This window comes from Marmota marmota, unplaced genomic scaffold (genome assembly GCF_001458135.2).
Source record: "Marmota marmota marmota unplaced genomic scaffold, marMar, whole genome shotgun sequence".
In the NCBI taxonomy this organism is placed as follows: Eukaryota; Metazoa; Chordata; class Mammalia; order Rodentia; family Sciuridae; genus Marmota; species Marmota marmota.
In genome coordinates, this window is record NW_026000037.1 from 55,098,200 (window position 1) to 55,117,821 (window position 19,622).

The 19,622-nt window shown below is 41.3% G+C and overlaps 1 protein-coding gene across 1 annotated transcript in view; it reads right to left on the reverse strand.

The window, feature by feature from the left end:
• The window catches only part of Stk39 (serine/threonine kinase 39), a 234,037-nt gene that overhangs the window by 167,303 nt on the left and 47,112 nt on the right, over window positions 1–19,622 (reverse strand). The window lies entirely within an intron of this gene.

Sequence of the window (19,622 nt, forward strand, 5' to 3'; positions counted from 1 at the left end):
AAGCCAACAAGCTTAGGTTTGTCCACATGCAGCAATGAACACAAATGAAAAACTCAGTAAGAAAAGACTATTTTTTTTTCTCATGTTTGCTTTCCGAATGATCTTCCTAAGTAGAGATGGAATGGTTTGTAGAATCAAAATAACACTTATTAACACCCATTATAAAGTTCATTGTATGAGATTAATTAAGCACACTGTAGATGCAGACAAGCATATATGTAAGAATTATCTCTATATATAACAAGAGAGAGGGGAACACTTGGTGTTTATTAATGCATGAAATCATAAGTACATGTTTATATAAAGGTCAAAAGTAATTAATCGGTTAAAGACTAGTATACTTAGTAATAGCCAAGTCAAAGACCCCTGGATAGTGAACTGGTAAATAGTAATAAGAAAGGGTAGTTAACACCCCAACACCAAACACATAGAATACTGTGGAATATGGCTCCTGCAAACAGCTTTAATGTAATTCTCCTTTGCCAGTTCCCTTTGCTGACTGTCAGAATGACAGCAATTACTAAACAACCTAAGTACAAACCAAGGTCAAAATGTATTAACATTTGCTTTAGGCCTATAATATTAAGTTATGCAACTGGGTGATTTAATACATGATAACCAGTTCCCTAAATAGAAACATGTTGACAGTTTCATTTTATTTACATTTAAATATACTCTACTCCCCAAAGGATTTCAATTACAAGTAAAAGAAATGAAAATTGACAAATGGAATTTTTGTTCCAACTACTACTCTGATGTTAATATTAAACATTAAGCAAAATTACATTTTGGAAAAAATAATTGCCATATAATTTAACTTGCATATATAAGTCCAACTCTAAAACTCTTTAAATTTTTATCAGAAAATTTAAAGAAATTTTATCAGAAAACTGAAGTCTTGTGAAAAGAAATCTGTAGAACTAGTCAATCAAGTCTCTTGTGGGCAGGAGAATATATAATCCATCCTCTTACAGAGAATTAGGTGAACTGAACCATTTGTAGGCATCTACTATTTTTGGTTAGAGAAAAAGAATACAAAAATGCTTTCAAAAATATTAAGTTCAGTGAATTCAACATTCGATTTTTTATTGAAATTATCTTATAACATGATAGCACAAAAAATTATATATACAATCTGTAAATAATTAAGAATATGAGTAAAGGCTGCTTTAAGTGAAAAATATATTCATCTTAATGTAGCTAAAGCAATCTTGGACCCTAAAGTCTCTTCCTGAAAATATAATCCAGATAAAAATCCAAAATTAACATTATATATCTTTTCAATTCCTTAAAAATACTATGTGCTTACATTAGATATTTTAAAGGCTGGCAAAACAGCTGAGCAAGATATATAGTAGCATTTCATTTTTGACAATATCCCTTCAATATATCGTTCGTGATTCACATATTTATTCATAGCCTCCACTTAGAACATTCACTTTAAAGTTATAAACAGATGGTTAAATGTCTTAAAGCTCAGAACAAAAATTCCAGAAGCAGAAAACACCAATCCTAACATCCACTAGCTCTTGGGAGCAGAATAAATACACAATTTGCTCCTGTGTATGGCTAATGTGTATAGGGAAAGATTTATATGTACAGAGACATGGAACATGTTAACCAAAGTACATAGTGTGCTTGTACAAACAGGAAAATTGGTATATTCTGTTGAGTTAGCTTACATTTGACAGTGAGAACAGGGTGGCAGAACAGCAGAGTGAAAGCCACCCTTGCTTCCTAAGGGGCATATCTATGTGGCCAAAGGAAATACTGGGTCAGAGACCATAAGCACTTCTCTAGCAACATGAAATCAAAGCTCCAAGTAGAGTGAGCCAGCCCATCTTCCTACCTGCAGAACAACTGGAGAATATGGATAATAAAAGGGACTTTAAAGAAGCTGTCATCCGAATAAGTAAAGGGTTCCAACATCTTTTGAGCCCATCCACTTCTTCCCTTCCCTCCAGCCACCGCCTCAGTGTCAGTCAGCACTCCTTGCCAAGATGCCTATGGCAGCCTCCTAAGTTCCCACTGCCTGATCTCCCCGGATCTAGGCTCTAGCAACCAGGCTTTTCTGGCCCAGACCTGAGTCCTCCATAAAAGTCTTTAAAATGTCCAACAACCCCCAGGGTGAAGTCGAAATGTGTTAGCCTAACACATAAACCTGACCCCCTGTCATCTCCCACCTCACCTGTCACTGCTCCCAGCTCCAGCCAGTGGCCCATACATAGCCCCACTCAGCTGCTTACTTTTCACTTCTGACCCCAGTGCCTACTTAGCCTCACCAGTGATGCCACTGCACATGGTGCTCATCATCCATGCACATCATCTTGTCCATTATGGAGAGGACACCAGCAGAGGGCATTCTGCATGTCCTGAGTGACAGAAGCAGTTTGGGCATCCTGACCTTGCAATTCCGTCAATGTACATCCATCACCTTTATTTAATTTGTCAAGAATCATTTAAGCAACACTGTTCATTGTTTTATTTTTGATGTTTCAATGCTAAGCCTTGAGGAGGATCTACAGGATTTTGAGGTACAGTTATCAGATTTTAAGAGTGTTAGATCTACCAGGAAACAGCATGCAGTGACAAGTGAGGGTGGAGAGTCACAATGCTTAAGACTGAACAAGGGACTTAACCTTGTCCATATCTGAATGGGCTTCTGTTTCCTCATCAGGCTTCTTATCTTGCACCTATTTTTATTTTACTTTCATATTTGGAAGATTCTCTTGCTAATTTTTACCATGCATGAATATTCTTTACAATAACTGTTAGGTCGGTCAATAAGCTACTGTTCTCTGCCTTCTAATCAACCATGTATGTGGGCTGAGGGGTCAGCATTAGCAATTTTCTGAGGTAGATAAAAAAGAGAGAGAGAAAGAGAGATAAAGATGTGTTTCTCAACTATAAGAATGTCACCATCTTGGACTGGGGATGTGGCTCAAGCGGTAGCGCGCTCGCCTGGCATGCGTGGGGCACTGGGTTCAATCCTCAGCACCACATAAAAATAAAATAAAGATGCTGTGTCCACCAAAAACTAAAAAATAAATATTAAAAAAATTCTCTTTCTCTCTCTCTTAAAAAAAAAAAAAAGAATGTCACCATCTCAGTAGGATAAGACATGAAATAATCAACAACAGAAAATATAAAATCTAACACTACGTTGTCTGTGTAGAGGTGCAGGGGCTACGACTATAATGGTCATGGAAGACTGTAACTGAAGTGGGCCTTGGACCCAACCCTGCAAATGAGGTGAAGATCTGATAGTCAAGCCTAACAGGAAATGAGTTCCAGAAAAAGACACAGCATGAGCAAAGCACAAGTGTGGAGCCAAGAAGAAAAACTGTCTGACAGCTGCCAGGGTCAAGAACTCAAATACCTACAGGGGCCAGGCAGGAAAATAAAGGAGGGAGGAGGGTCCTGAAACCAGCAGCAGGAGCCCAGTGATCAGGGCACTTGACACACAGTATCAGTGCAGCTGAGTGCTGGGCCCCTTGGGGACCCTGGAGCCCATTCTCAGTACCCCCCTCCCCCACTCAGGCCAAAGGCGGGCTTCTGCCATGAAGCTGAAGAAGAAAGTCAGCATCAGGGAAATGGGGACCTGATGTCCCCAGATCTCCCAGTTTTCCCAGAGAAGCCGGACATAGCAATCTTTATGTAAAAGCACCCGTTTTTGTTGTTGTTGGCAACAAATCCATTAAAACTTATGAAGAAGAAACAACTGGGAAAGCAATTCCTCCAGTCTAATTTAGTCTGCAAAACTAGCCAGCTGTGTTGTTCTGATGTCTAAAATTTACCTAAAAATACTTCAACATACACTGAGTGACATTATGCTGGCAACCCTACAACCCAAGTGGTCAGCTGGCCTTCTAACCAAGAATGCCCAGCACTGAGGGGTTCTGGCAGCACTTGATTCAGGACAGCTGCTAGAAATATTTCTATTATCCATATCTGAATACAGACAAGTATGGTCCAGGTGAAATGTCAAAAAGGGATTGTTACTAAGGAGAACACCACCATGATGCAGGTCACAAGTGGGCTTTCCATTAGCAAAAACTAAGTTTTCCACACACTGAGAGCAGCTGAAAAATTTTTAGACATTCTCCCCACCCCTGAATGTATAGAATAAAAGGATCTAGTCAGGCCCATGTATAAACTAAACCCCTAACCAGTTCTATGTGCATTTGGATTCCTGATGCCAAAGATAAGGGCAAAGGAAAATTGCATCTGGAATCCTGAATTGTCTGCCTCAAGTAAATTTCTCATTCGCCTACAAGAAAAAGGATTGCCTTGGGCTTAGAGAACAAATTGTGAGAACCATTTAGGGGCTTGCTTGCTAATCAAGGCAAAATTAGACTGAAAACTGATTTCCTTAAAGTCTAAGAGGGAGGTTATGCATGAGTAAGGAACAATCCTCACCTACCTCAAATTTCTATGGCATCTATAATTATCTTTGAAAAGGAACCTGAATTGTGCATGGAAAAAAACTGGCTCCAGGTCGATTCGATTGGTTAGAGAGTAACAGAATCAATGCTTGATAGTTCAGCACTTCCTAAAGGCAGACACAAAGGGTTAAGAGAGACAGTGATTCTTTCAGTGATCTAAGGGGTTAGTTAGGAGACAGAGAGAGCCCTACTGGTTTTAGGGGGCCCTGCGAGTTTCTGGCTATAGAGCAGCCTCATTTCCCCAAATGCAAGGCTTTATAAAGTCAGGAAGCACTGGAAAGGACAGTTGAGGAGCCCAAACACAGTGGAGCATCAGGGAAGAGAACTTGTTGCCCTTTCTCTCTAGAGAAGAAAATGTGGGAAAAGTAACCATGCAGGGATATTCAGGAGAGGAGAGGGCAGGGCCAACTGCAGCCGTAACCCCAGCAGTAAAATCAACAGGGTCGGTATGAGAAGGGATACTCTGGTAAGGGGAAGGATCACACAAATTCTTGAGAAAATAGGACAACTTAGTGGATATAAGAATTGAAAAAGAAGAAGGTATAAAAAGATTAAATGACTTGGGCTGGGGCTGTAGCTCAGTGGTGGAGCGCTTGCTGAGCATGCATGAGGCACTGGGTTCAATCCTCAGCACCATATAAAAATGAATAAATAAAATACAGGTATTTTGTTCATCTACAACTAAAAAAATTTTAAATTAAAATTTAAAACAAAAAAAGATTAAATAACTTGCCAAGGAACACATAGCAAGTTATTGAGGACATGAATAAAATCCACAGTCCTTCAAAAAGGAAGCCACTTAGCTCATAGACTCCTTTTCAGGAAAGTTCAGTGTATTTTTCTTCACTGAAAAGGAAGTTCAGAATAGGATAATGGCGTTAATATTCCACAACTCTAAGCTCTTCCCCGAGTAAAGATCAAGTTGTGATTACCCAACTCAGGAAAACTAGTTTGAGGTTCTCTGGTTAATCCTCAATGTCATATTTATATCATCAAAAACAATCCCTTTGTAATGTGATTTGCTGCCCAGTTTTTTTTCCTCCATTTCTTTCTTTCTCATGAGGGACTCTCAAGACTTCACTGGCAAAACTGAAATTTACTGCAAAACACGCAGGACCATTTTCAGCACTGCTAGCACCCAGCCCCTGGGAGCAGCATGGATTTCCTTAAAATTAAAATGTTGCAATCCCAAGAAGCATATAAAGAAGTGCACTGTGACTTACATTATGTAAACTAAACAATAATGGATATAAAGCAGAAGCAAATATTTTCTTAATTCGGTTAGGAGTAGACCATAGTAAGCATTTTCAACGTATTTCATTCTTTTCACACTGTATTATATCAGGACGTTGTGTCAGGGCCACGCTGCTGCTCAGTAACAGCAGTGTGCACTGCCTGGGCTTAGACACACTGTGGGCTGGCAGGATTTTGCTTTAGACACAATCCTGACCTCCCTGTGACAGCTAACGTGGGAAAAGATAGAGGGTGAGTACTGCACAACCTGAACAACATCAACAGGAGGAGCGTGCTCCTGCGCCACACTTAGAACTAGAAGTGCCATTTTCCACTGGGAATTCCCCCCCCCGTGAGAGAGAAAACACACAGACCAAGGAGAGCCCTGGTCATGGAATGCAGCTGCAGAATCAGAGGGCTGCCTCTTTCCACTGCAATCCATCCTGCTAGTCCATCCAGGTCACTCTTCCTAATGTCCAGATCTCGTCATGGCACTCTTTGATCAAAACTTTCTCTTTCCCAGGCACAGAATAACAAAGAAGCTCAGCTCAGGCCATTACACAGCCTGTCTATGGGTGACAACAGCCTTCAGACTGCAATGCTTATCCAGTTGTCACATACTTTAGCCAAATGCTTCTTTAACGCAAAAGATCACCATCTCTCAGGTTCATTTTCTTAATATATTATCAAATTCAGTCTTTATCTGCCAGTGGTTGTTTGCTTTATTTTTGTTTTTAAATTAAATTGGAGCAACTTTCCACCTTCTTGGAGCCTTGCCATCATTGAAATGTCATCAGACCTCTGGCCCCTGAGAACCAAGTCTGAATGGCAACGGGGAGCTATATCCTCCTTCATTCCAGCAACCGGAGGCAGGAGAGAGCCCAGTGGATGCCTGAAGAGTCCAGATGGACACTGTGCCTTGATCAGTAGAACTCAGCACAACCCAGGGCAAGTAGCAGAACATAGAGCCAAGTCAGGATGTGGCAAGACCTGGGACAAGAGCCACCAACACTCACTGTGCTGGCTTCCTTCTTGAAGTAATGCCACCTCGCTCACAGCAGCAGTTTCCCCTCTATTATCACAGTGGCATTTCGGCACATTGTGAATGTGAGCCTGTCAGAAGGGCAAACAATGACACACGTGGCCCTCATTCAGAGGCACTGTGGGGTCCTGCCCAAAGATCCCTGAGACTAAAAGGAAAAGAAGAGGCAGCAAAGGGAAGATCCAGGAGTAGAAAAGAGCCACGTTTCCACTCTGAGGAACACTCTGGAATCAAACAGGCTGGAAATGTAAGTCGCAATTACATTCCCTACTAATTTACCTAACTTCTTTAAGCAATCGCTTCTCAAGCTTTAAGATGGGGAGCTTAGAACACAGCAGGTTCTCAATGCTATTAGTCTTTGTGGCACACACTCCGGCTGGCTGACAACCCAGCATCCACACCCCATTCTGCTCTACCAGTATCATTTTTGCCAGACTACAGGGGATGAATCTTACTGATCTAAGTTAGTGATGGCGCTTGGCCTCTCATAATGTCTGAGGGTCTGCCCTGGTTCAGACCTGTGAAATCCAAGTGGAATGCAGTGTATCTGCCTGTGGAGAAGTTTTCCTCCTGAATAAAAGAACGGCCCCACAAGACTCCTTTGCTTCCCACTCCCTTTCCAGTGCGGGAGCAGTCATGTGAAGAGATGATGCTGTAGCAAGAGCAGCCCAGGAAGACAGATGCTGTCCCACACACTGGGGGTGCAGGGGGGAAGCAGGGAAGAGCTCAGGATGGCTGGGATTTCCCTAGGCCAGTGCCCCAGACTTCTTGTTATGGGAGATAACCAAATGTTTTTGTTGTTGAACCTCATCAAGTCCTCTTTTATTTACACTCAGAGGCTTCCTAACTCTTACTCCTGCCTCCCCGTTCTTTTCCCCAGGCCAGCCATGTTTCTTCGGACCTCCCAACTGCTTAGCCACTGCAAAGGCCAAAGTCATTTGTAATCCCCAAAAGAACTTGGTAGAAATCAGGTGGAAAAAAGAAGTTGAGCACACAGAGCTATTTCAGATTTTTAAACAGCTCCAGTATTAAGCATGGCTTTTAATACCAGAGGCAGAAATCAAAATAAATGCAGAGGTATCTAAAGGGGGCTGGGGCACATGCTGCAATAAAAGTTTAATTTACTTTTTTTTTTCCCAAGAGTTGCTACTTAAGGCAATGCTTACCCACCCACCCACCCAACAACACCCCCCCACCAAAAAAAAAAACTCAAAAAAATAAAAAACACAGGAAAAAGCAATATCTTCAATGTTCTAATCTGGAATCTTGCTGTTCAAAATGGGATCCATAGACCACAGTCAGCATCACCTGGGGGCCTAAGACATGAAAACCTCAGGTTCCACTCCAGAGCTGCAGGATCAAGATCTGCACTGCAACAAGAACCTCAGCTGGCCCAATACACATAGGAGTGTAAAAGCCTCCTAGCAGTGCTTCAGCATGACTCATAATGTCTGGAAGACTCCAATGCACAGCCAACTACACAGCTTCCTTCTTTCCCCTCTTGGATGAAGAAAACCATGGCCACGAAAAGAGAGTACAGGAAAAAATAATCTATGGATGCACATTCATGTATTTTATGACATGTTCTTTGCTAAGTACAAGGGCATTACAAAATATGAGTCACATCCCACATAGAAATCTCAAACCCAATGACTCTCCACTGTCTAGTGTGTCCAGTAGGACAAATAAACCCATACACATGACATGCCTCATGAGAATACTCAGATGTTTAAAAAAGCTTTTTTGTAAGTACATGAAAACAATTAACAATCCCAACATTTACTAACTATCCATCACTCATGGCTGCTCAGGGGAGATGCTATGACACAGGGAGAGAAGCAGCTAGGTGAGCATCATTCTCAGCAGAGGTATATGCAGCACTACTGCTTTCTCTCCCACTCATGAAGACCTCTGATGAATCAAGGGTGATATCATTATCTTATCAGAGCAAAAACCTTGGATGTGTTCATCTTTTAAGTGATTCAGTAAGTATGTTGGCACCTGACCTACCATTAGCAATCAATTACTCACACACCACCTGTCCTGCTCAGGACAGCCAGGTGGCCCAGGAGGACCAGACAAAACCAAAAACAGTCCTCCAACACCCTCACTGACTACCCAATCTCCTCTGACCTTTTCAGTAGGTTCCTGGCTTTCATCCTGCTTATTCCTTCTTTATAAGCCAATGGTGCTCCATGGCCTTATTTGGCTCTTTTGACTGTGGCCCCCATCCACAGCATGGTGTCCAAGGCATCTGCCCCATCATTTGGGATTTCCTGAGTCTGTATCCTGGAGAGTCACTAATCAACTGTTCTGGACAAATCTGTTTCCCATCAACGAATGAGGAAAGGCTGTTCCGATTTTCTTTGAAATACGGGAGAATGACAATTTCACAGCTTCTACTAGCAGCAAAAGGAGGCAAGAAATCAGAAGACATCATCTTTTTATTCCCTAAAGGTGTATCTTCATCTGTAAAAGTAAGAAAACCACCAAGAAGAAAGCCTTTGCATGCTTGGGATCTCAGCTGGGTAGGTTCTAGACATTGCCATCATTCAACAAATTTCCTTCAAATGTGGCCTGGAAGGCTGGAATCCCATGCTAGTTTTCTCAAGTCCAATCACAAACAGATACATGTGGTCAAGAGATCACTATCAACTTTTTATTAAATATGATACTTACCACGAACAAAGGAAAACCAAGATAATCCCCAAATCACAAGTTCATTATTCTCTGACTCCCAGTAGGTAGGAGGGATATTTTAAAGATGCTCTTGATGACAACAGCCCCAGGACAGACATTTGGCTTAATTCTTTCTCCACGGCCAAGATCATTCTCTGATCTGAATGCTTTAAAATAGTCCTGAGAGAGTCAGCTAATGACCATTTTGATGCAAGAGAGGTCCTTGGAGAACGTGTTGTCAACCTTCCTTATTTTACAGCTGAAGGAACCAAGCCCTGGGGCAACTGAACTGTCAAAAAGTATAGAGTTAAAAGTCTCAGGGGAGGTGGTGGTGGGGAGCCTACTGGCAAGGACTCAAGTGAAGTCTGATCAGCTTTACGACCTTCAGAATGACCTCAAACAAGTCCACAGGTACTCAGCAGTCATCAGTCCCCTGTCTGTAGGCCTGCTCTGCTAAACTGTCAGAGCTATTGTAGGAGGCCACTAGATGAGTGTATTATACAGGTGCTATCATTTCCCAAGTCAAAGACACGCTTCGGAAGTCAACAGGGGCTCCTGGCTGGCCTATCCACATGACAGGCATAAGCAACTTAGATCAAATATTAATAAGTCTAAATTTCCAATGTGATATTTATATCCCTGCAGGTGGTCTCTTTCATACAAATCTCCACTTAACTAGCTCTGCTATCAGAAGCCTCCATTGAACCACAATAGCCCATCTGTACACTTGAAAGAAAGTGCTCCTATGGGAGAGGATTAAAATAACACAACTCAGATGACACAGGTATTTAAAGAGACAATTGACATCCTTTCCACAAAATTTCAAGAAGAATTGGTCGAGGACAACATAATTTTTAAGATTTTCAAAACATCAATGAAAAAAACTTAGTATTTAAAACTAACAAGGCAGGGTCACTAAATGATGAGGATCATACATTTAGCTCTGTTGCTCAGTTCTTTTAATCTACACTTACCATATAGTCACATTGTTATGGCTTGGATCTGGAATGATGTCCCCCAAAAGATTTGGTCCCTAATGCAGAGGTGGGGCTTCTGGGAAGTGATTGCATTATGAGGGCTCTGACCTCATCAGTGGATTAATCCAGTTAGTGGATTAATAATCTGAATGGAGTACTTGGAGGTGGTAAAAATTTCAAATAGATAGGTCACGGTTTGGAGGAAGTAGCATGTGCCCTTGGGGACTATATCTTGTCCCTGGACCCTCCCTCCTTCCCTCTCCCTCCTTTTCTCCCTTCCTCTCTCCTTCCTGGCCACCTTATCCTGAGCAGTTTTCCTCTGTCACGCCCTTCCCCCATGTTCTGCCCCACTTCAGGCCCTGAACAATAGAGCTGATCAACCGTGGACTGAACAACCTCTGAAACCGTGAGCCAAAATAAACCTTTCCTTCTCCACGTTGTTTGTTTCAGGTATTCTGGTCACAGTGATGAGGAGCTGACCAATACACATATGTTTATTAATTCATTCAATAATCATTTACCAAGCTCTCACTCAGGGCTGTTTGTTACTAGTTCTGGGCACTGAGACTGTCTGCACAACAGAAACTCCTGTTCTCGTGGAGCTGACATTTAAGTTAGGGCTGGGGAAATGGATGAGATTAATGTGGATAATACACAAAATTACTAAGGACAACACACAGCAGTAGTTTTCAGACTTTATTATACATTGGAATTAGAGGGCTTCTTAAAACCCAGACTGCTGGCCATACCTGTGTTGTTTCTGAGTCAGCACGTGGGAGGGCATGAGACTGCGTCTTTATCAAACTGAGACTGCTGCTGCTAGTGGCACACCTCAGTGACCACTATGATCGATGGAGGACAGTGCTGTGTACAGTCAGGAAAAGTAAAGCAGAGAACAGAAAGTTTGGGGTAGGAGGATTGCAATTTGCCACAGGATGGCCATAGAAAGATCACTGATGCAAAATTTGAGCCTAGATCTGACATAGGTAAGGAAAAGAATATTTCAGATAGAGGGAAGAGCCCATGCAATGATCCTGAGGCAGGAACATGCAAGACAAGGAGGTTCATTTGCTTGGAACATAGAGAAGACAAGAAAGAATCAGGAGACGAGGTCAAGAAGATAATAAGAGGCCAGACCTTGTAAGGCCCTGTGGGCTGCCTTGAGGACTTGACTTTCTCTCTTAAGACAGAAGGGGCACTGGACGGTTGTGAGAATAGGCATGATATAAGTCAACTTAGTGAAATAGCATTCCTCTGGATGCTATGTAGAGAACAAAACACAGGGGCAAGGGTAGAGGAAGAGAAGCCTTCAGGATGTTACCTAACCAACACAGACAAGGGAGGATGGTGCCCTGGACCACAGGGTAACAGGGGAGGTGGTGAGAAGTGATCAGCAATAGAATTTACTAACACATTGGACAGCCCATAGGATCTGAGGGAAAGACAAGGGCCAAGCAACACCACAATTTCTGGCTAATTCAATAGAAGGATGGTCCTGCCATTAAAAGCAGCAGGAAAGACTGTGAGAACAGCTCTTTGTTGGAGGGCATCAGGGCAACGGAGTTCCTTTGTACTTAGTTATTCAATTTTAGAGTTGAAATTGAGAGCCTGAGAATACCATTTCATACTGAGAGAAACCAGGACAAGCAAAGGCCCTAGCTGAGGACACAGGACATAAATCAGTGATTGAGGGAGTCCACTAGATAATCCTTGGCTACTGTGACCCCAAGAGTACTCTGTATAGACAAGGGTTAAATTTTAAATACCTTGGAATATAAATACATGCTAACACTATTTAAATTTCCAGAAAATCTGTAATCAATGCACAATGTATGCAGCAACTTATGTTACTGACCAAAAACCCATTCCTATTTATAATACATATTTAAGATTTACCCCCAGGACAGCCTATTAAAATAATCCAAGTATGACTAGCTTCAATTCCCCAGAAATAGGTATTTCCTTGCACACATACAAATTGTGGACATTAAATTTTTATAGTTAACTGTTCAATGCCTGTTTCACTTGAACTGTAAACTCCATGACAAAAAAACATGTCTCTGCTGCTCACCACTCTGTCAGCTCAGAGGACTGTGCCTGGAACCTAGTAAATGCTCAACAAATATGTCAGTTAACCACATAAGACACTGAACCCAAAAACCCGATGTTCACCTTTCACCAGGGAAGGAGTAGACTATATAACAAATGGGAAACAGAAAAGTAAATGAAAAAAATAATCAAGTGAAGAACTGAGTTAAATTGCTTTGCTTTCAGAAAGTCTCAAAATGTGTTTTACCCAGACCTCTGTAGCCTTTGATAATATATGAAATTTAATATAATAATGATACTGCAGGCAAAGGAAGGAAGGAGGGAGGAAGGAAAGGGAGAAGGGAAGGAAGGAGGGAGAGAGACCCAGTCACATCTGCCCTGGCCCCCCCTAGACAGCCCTAATGCTCAAGCCTGTTCCTGATGCAGCTGAATGTGCACAGCTGAGGAAAGATTCCAGCCGGGAAGCTGCGCAAAGTGATTCTTCTCCTCTGGGTTCACGCAGTAAGACTTCCTTACATTGCTGCTCAAACAACTGCTAGCAGCTGTTAAGGGACAGAAAACTGCTCAAAACACCCTCAAGTATTCCTCCCCGATGATGTGCAGATGGAATGGAAAGCCAAGTTTCTAGAATGGATGACATTCTTGGTTCGTGCTAGAGCTTTCACCAAATGTCAACATTTGTCAAGACCCCGAAAATCAGGAAGCCACATTTACTTAAGCCAGAAAAGAAATTGATAATTAGACTTTTATCTTAATCCATTAAGCCATATAATTCACATAATTATAATTTTTTCCTGAAACACAAAACACAAAAATTCACATAATTATAATTTTTTCCTGAAACACAAAACACAAAACAAATATTTTGGTTCACCATAAAGCACTTTGTAACTTGCAAAAATTTTGCCTGTGTACTTACTCTACTTTCTGGGTATATCCAATGTTCCTTACTTCATGTTCTCTGCTTTACTCCTCAAGTTTATTAATCATTTAATTGCTAACTACCTAAGACAGAGCATGCCCAAGATCAGAGATGAAAGATGTGCATTAAAAAACTATTTTCAGCCTTAAGAATATAGAGTAGTACATGTGCCTAAATACTTTAAATATTTGCACCCCCTCCCTCACAATATTTTATATGTATAGATATATATATACACACACATATCTATATATATGTATGTATATCTATATATATCTATATCTATGCATATATATATATATATATATATATATATATATATATTTACTCATTTGAACTTGCAGCTCAGCCTTACATCTGTGCTCTCTGCCACTGACGGGCACATGTATTTGCACAGCCTGCTGGTGAGACAGAGTCTAGCATGTCTCCAGTCAGATCACATTGACCAAAAGCTCCTGAACACCTCCCAAGTGTCAGCACTATCTGGGATGTAGAGATGAGCAACGCGGAGTTACCAACTCTGGGAAATATCCAGTCTGGAGGAAAGTGAGGAAAAGAGAGACCCAACTTTCAGCACAGTGTCACAGCACTTGGAAGCCACCACTTTGAGGGGCTAAACCCAGAAATGGTGGAGACAGTGGAGAAAAGGATCAGAAAAAGTTTCACAGGGAATAAGTGCTCTGAATTGAGTGGTGGAAGAGGAGGAGTTTAGCCAAATGAAGAAGGGAAGCCATGAAGCAGAAACCAGAAGTATTGCAAGTTGAAGCAGAAGCACTCTGGGCAAGAAGGGGAAACTGGCAGTCCTCCCTTTGCCTGCTTTATCTGCTTTCTGGTTCATAAATGGCATCTTCTTGATGTTCCCTCACTCTGTAGAAGGGGGAAAGCAACTCTCCTGGGCCTCTTTAAAATGAGCGCTAAGGCCCTATAACCAAACCACCTCTCAAAGGTGCAATTTCCCAGTACCACCACATTAGGAATCAGTTTCCAAGAAACGACTCTGGGAGGATGCAGATATTCAGACCACAGTACATGCGCGTGCACATATGCACACACCTAAAAAGCAATAGGATGTGAAAATAAGCATGAGAGCTACCATGTAGAATACAGTATCACATGTCTAGAAAGTTCTTCAGAAATCAAATGTTCTGAAACCAACACTTTTACAATACCTTAAGAATGGTCCAGCTGGGTTTAGTGGAACATGCCTATAATCCCAGCTACTTGAGAGCCTGAGTTAGGAGGATGGCAAGTCTAGGCCAGCTTGAGTGACAGTAAAAAGACCCTGTCTCAAAATAAAAAGTACTGGGGTGTAGTCCAACAGTACAGCTCTTGCCTTGCACACATTAGGAACTGGGTTCAATCCCCAGTACCACCCAAAATTAAAAACAACAATAAAGGAGTAGTCCCTATATAAAAGAATCCTACAATAAACAGATTTGCAGTGACAATTCTGAAGTGACTTGATATGCATTTTCTGTTTGCTTAAAATAGTGTCTCTCATTAATTCTGGACCAAAAGGCTTAGTCAATTGCCAGACAAAGTGCTAAAGCTCCACTAACACCATGACACAGCATCAAATTAGAAAATAAAATGCTATGCTGTGGGAAGACCATGACTTTCAAACAGACACTCCCCCTTCTATCATATATTGTAGCAAAACCTATTACATTTGCCAAGGCATTCTATCCAAATTTATTATCAGAGAGTCACACACAGGCATTCTAAGCACAGAGGATACAATAGGAAGGAAAGCATTTTCTTTCAACCCTGAGTGGGCAGTGCTCTGTGTTTTTGTTTTGTTTTGCTTTGTTTGTTTGCTTGTGGTGCTGGAGATGGAATCCAGGGCCTTGCCAATGCTAGGCGGGCACTTTACCACTAAGCTACACCACATCCTAGTCCCTGGGTTTTAATTCACTACATCAAAACTGAAGTTTACCAGTCTGGAAAGAGTACAGTGCCACTGAGCTTAATTCTATGCCAAATGAAACCTAAGATAATCACTTCTCTCATCTCCTAATATCTTACTAGGGATACTTTATGTTTCAACTTGAAGGAACAAGGAGAAAGAAGGTGCCAAATGTGTTCCCTGGTCCAAAGCAGAATCAATTTATGTAGAGGAGTACATAGGAAAGCTAGTGACTGTTACTAATGTTCCATCCAAAACTGAAGTCATTTAAATTTAGATCCAGGGTCCTCTCCCTGGAAATCTCACCCATAAGGCATGACAAGCTCTCGAGTCAGCCTGAATCTGAAGCTTTGGTCTACTGTGGACGACCCTACATGCTAACTTGGCATATTACTTTCCTGGCTCTATGCCTTCATTTCTTGTCTGTAAAATGGACATAATAGAGATGGCCACAGTGGTGCCTGCCTGTGGTGCCTGCCTGTAATACCTGCAGCTCAGGAGGCTGAGGCAAGAGGATTGCAAGTTCAAGGCCATACTCTTCAACTTAGCGAGACCCTGTCTCAAAATAAAAAATTTTAAAAAAAAAGGATGGGGCTATAGCTCAGTGCTAAAGTATCTCTAGGTTCAATCCCTAGTACAAAAAAAAAAAAAAAAAAGGCATAATAGTTCCTCCCCAGTAGAGTTATGGTAAGTCCCAAACTGGCGTGACATAAAGGAAGCACTCTACACATTAGTTACCAATTCTACATCCATAGTCAAGAGAATGCTATATCCCTCCCACAGAATGTATGCTGTTGTCAATACAACCAAAGACATTAGCCTTACCACACTCCTTAGGTATATAAGAAGGCAAGGGTTCCTCATGGTCTCCCTCAGGTTCCTATATCTGACTTTGTCTGACAAAGTTCTGAAAAAGGAATCGGTGCACCTGGTAGAGTGACTCATGTCTTTAAGTAGCAAAATTACCCTTACTTTAAAACAAAGTACATAATACTCTCAAGGTACAGTCAAAGAAATATATGCAAACGAAACTCCCCTGACTTTTATTTTAAACATAGGGCCTAAAGGGGAGGAAAGAGACAAAGGGGAAAGAGCAAGACCATCCAGATTAAAGCATTATATTATTTGTTCACATATAATAGATACCAACCAACAGAGAGTCAGTTTGGCTGCTGCTGCTGAGTCTCTATCTCCACTTTCCACCCACGTCCCCTATTTTATCCACCAAAGATACCAGCAAACGATCCAAAGACTCCTGATCCTAATTTTTGTTAAGTCATTCCCCTATAAATCAGGGACAGCAGCAGCATCTACCAATCCAAGGAGACAAGAAAAAGCTTTTTAAAGTTAATTGCCCTGTTACAGTTGGAACTTTAAAAGTTGAAATTCTAAATTCTAGGTAAATTCAATGCTTTGCTTAGGTCAGAGAATATGGAAAAAATTAAATGCGAATTCTAGAAAGCTCTAGATCCAAAAATGAAGAAAACACATTTATTTAATGGTGTGCTAGACCACCCTATACATCAGGGGAAGGAGAGTTCCAGTTCGTGTTATTACTCAGGCAAGAAGTCACATGTACAAAAGGAGACCAAGGAAACTGTGAATGGCTGGAAAACAAAGTCCTCACTAGGTGCCAGGCGCATAAAAGTCACAGCCCTTACACACAGATTCACTAAATCCTCACAACACCCCGACATGGGGGATTTTCGTAAGTGTCCTTCTGATCAATGGCCCCCAAGCATAATGTCCTACTGGGTCACATGCACCACAACCACCCACAGCGAGGAAAAAACCCAAAGGCCTGAAACAGAATGAAAAACAGAAAACCTTACCTTAGGGGATCTCAGCTGAGAAAAAGAAAAGGACAACGTGTTCCAGAGGGCCAAGGGAAAGAGCTCAGAACATTAATCTGACAAGAATAATGGGATGAGGTGACTGGCAGGGTACAGAGTGGCAGAATAAGGCAGGGGTTGACCTGCCTTTGCATTTCAAAGGCAATTCACTCCAACCTTGACCCTCTTGGTGAGAGAGGACCATTTCATCACCTGAGAAAACTAGTTGTACTTTCTTATCAGTTTAGAGCAAGATTAATGGCACACTTACTTCCAAATTCCATACCTCTTAATAACCCATAAACTCCCTTTTTTAGAGCTGCACCTCAAGGTTTGTATGTCTCTAGGTGCATTAGAGAAGCTGTGATCCTGCTGGCTGTAGTAACACTGGTCCTAATGGGAACACCAGTGACAGTAATGGCAGCAGCTGCTGCTGCAGTGGGGCTGCACCGACATCACTGCAAGCCTACTGTGTGCCACCCACTATTAAGGATCCTGGTTATGAAGAGCCTCATTCAATTTCAGAAAAAGATGAGATGGATCATATTTTCATCCCCCTTTAAAAGAATAGAGTCTGAAGGCTTGGTAACTTGCCCTGGGTCCCAGAGCAATGTATTCCAACCAAGCCAGTTGATACCAAAATCTGTACTCTTAACAACTGGACTGCTCTTGAGCTGGGTGGTTTCAGAGTCTTGCTCACCAATTTTTTTCAGCTGATGCTTGTTGTGTTGAAGCATTTATTTTTTCAAACTCTCCCTAGCCTGTGGGATAAGGGGCACTCCCTAGAGTGATGACAATATATATATATATGTAAGGCACTAACTTAGCTCAAGGACAAAATCCTACATGGATGATAATGACGAGAGCCACCAAAGTAGAAGCACAGTGGGAGGCTGATAATGACGACGGATGCTGAGTGGAAGAAGCTCCTTCCTTCTACTGTGGACTATGTTGGAAGTTTTTCATGTTAAAGGTTTTTAAATGGCTTTGACTTATTGACAGTTTGAGTTTACTGAGTCATTTCCTTTCATGTATTTTACTAGGTCATACTTGCATATGGTTTAAAATTCAAAATGTGATAAAAGGTTTATACCGAACAATCTCACTCCCACACAATCATCCTTTACTGTCTTTGCACAAATACAAATGAATAGAGTGAGATTCTTGTTTCTCTTCTCCCAGCCCCATTATTTTACAAAAAGTAGCATATTGCCTCCCTCTGTTGTTTACTCTTATTTAACTCACTTAACCAAGGAGCCTGGCAATTTTGTTTTTCATGTCAGTGTATAGAGTACTTTGCATTCTCCTTTATACTTGATGGGTATTCCGCAGTGTAGCTACACCATATAACATATTAAACAAGGACACCTGAGTTATTTCCAATCTTTTGCTATCACAAATGATAATGCCGGAGGTAACCTATGACTACGTCATTATAGACATAAACAGATGTAACTGGAGGATAAATTCCCAGCAATGAGGTGGCTGTAGTGGTGTGCTAGTAAATGTTCAACCACCAACTCTCCCTCAAAAAAGGCCCCGACTGTAGTGTCTGCAGATTACCATGGTGTGAATACTTCCGCCAGGACTAATCTCAAGCAATGTGATGTTATCAAACATGGAACTGGGAAGAGATGCACACAGGTACATAAAAGGTTTCCATGAGCTGACTCCAAGGCCCCACTGGGTTGCTGAGACAAAGGTTAAATGGACCTCAAGTTTTGAGAGATATCAGCAGATTCCTCCACCCTACAGATTTAACTTTGTAGTACTACCAACAAGTATTAAAATGCCTATCTCCTGAAAGTCTCACCAACTTCTACTGCCAAACTTTCAAGTTTATGATAGAAAGTATCTCAATGTAGTTTTAATCTGCATTTTTCTGTTTGTGAGTTTAAGCTATTTTTCAGCTGACTAAGGGCCATTTCTATTTTGTGCTCAGTGAACTGTTCCTATTGATTGCTGATTTTGTTGGATGTACTAAACATTTTGAACATTTACTTAATTATTGCATTAACCCTATAAGCAGGGTTAGATCCATGTTTCATGGGACATGAAGCTTATACAATTTGAACAATCTCTTTAAAATAGAAAATACAGTAATTAAGCATAAATGCATTTCTTTAAAATTTAAAAAAGAAATCATGGAGCCTTAAAGATTCAACCCCTTTCTTCTAGGATCCTTTTATACAATTTAACATTAATGCTTACATAGAAATGCTTCCTGGTTGCAAAGTGGCTTCCCCTCTCCACTCTGCAACTTTCGGAACACAGTGTACTCACAGGTTCCTAAATCTTAAACTTCAGAAACTGCCTGAAAGATGAACAGCACGATCACCTTATCTCAGATGGGGAAACTAAGCCTTGCAACAACATGCCCTAAGTCATGAAATAGGTGTCAAATCAGGACTCTTTTGATTCCAAAGTCTTTGGGCTTAAATAATACCTACAGTGCCTTCCCGCTGGTGTTAAATCAACCATTGCACATGACCAAATTTATCTTTCCAAAGATAATCACTTTCATTATTAGTTCTTGG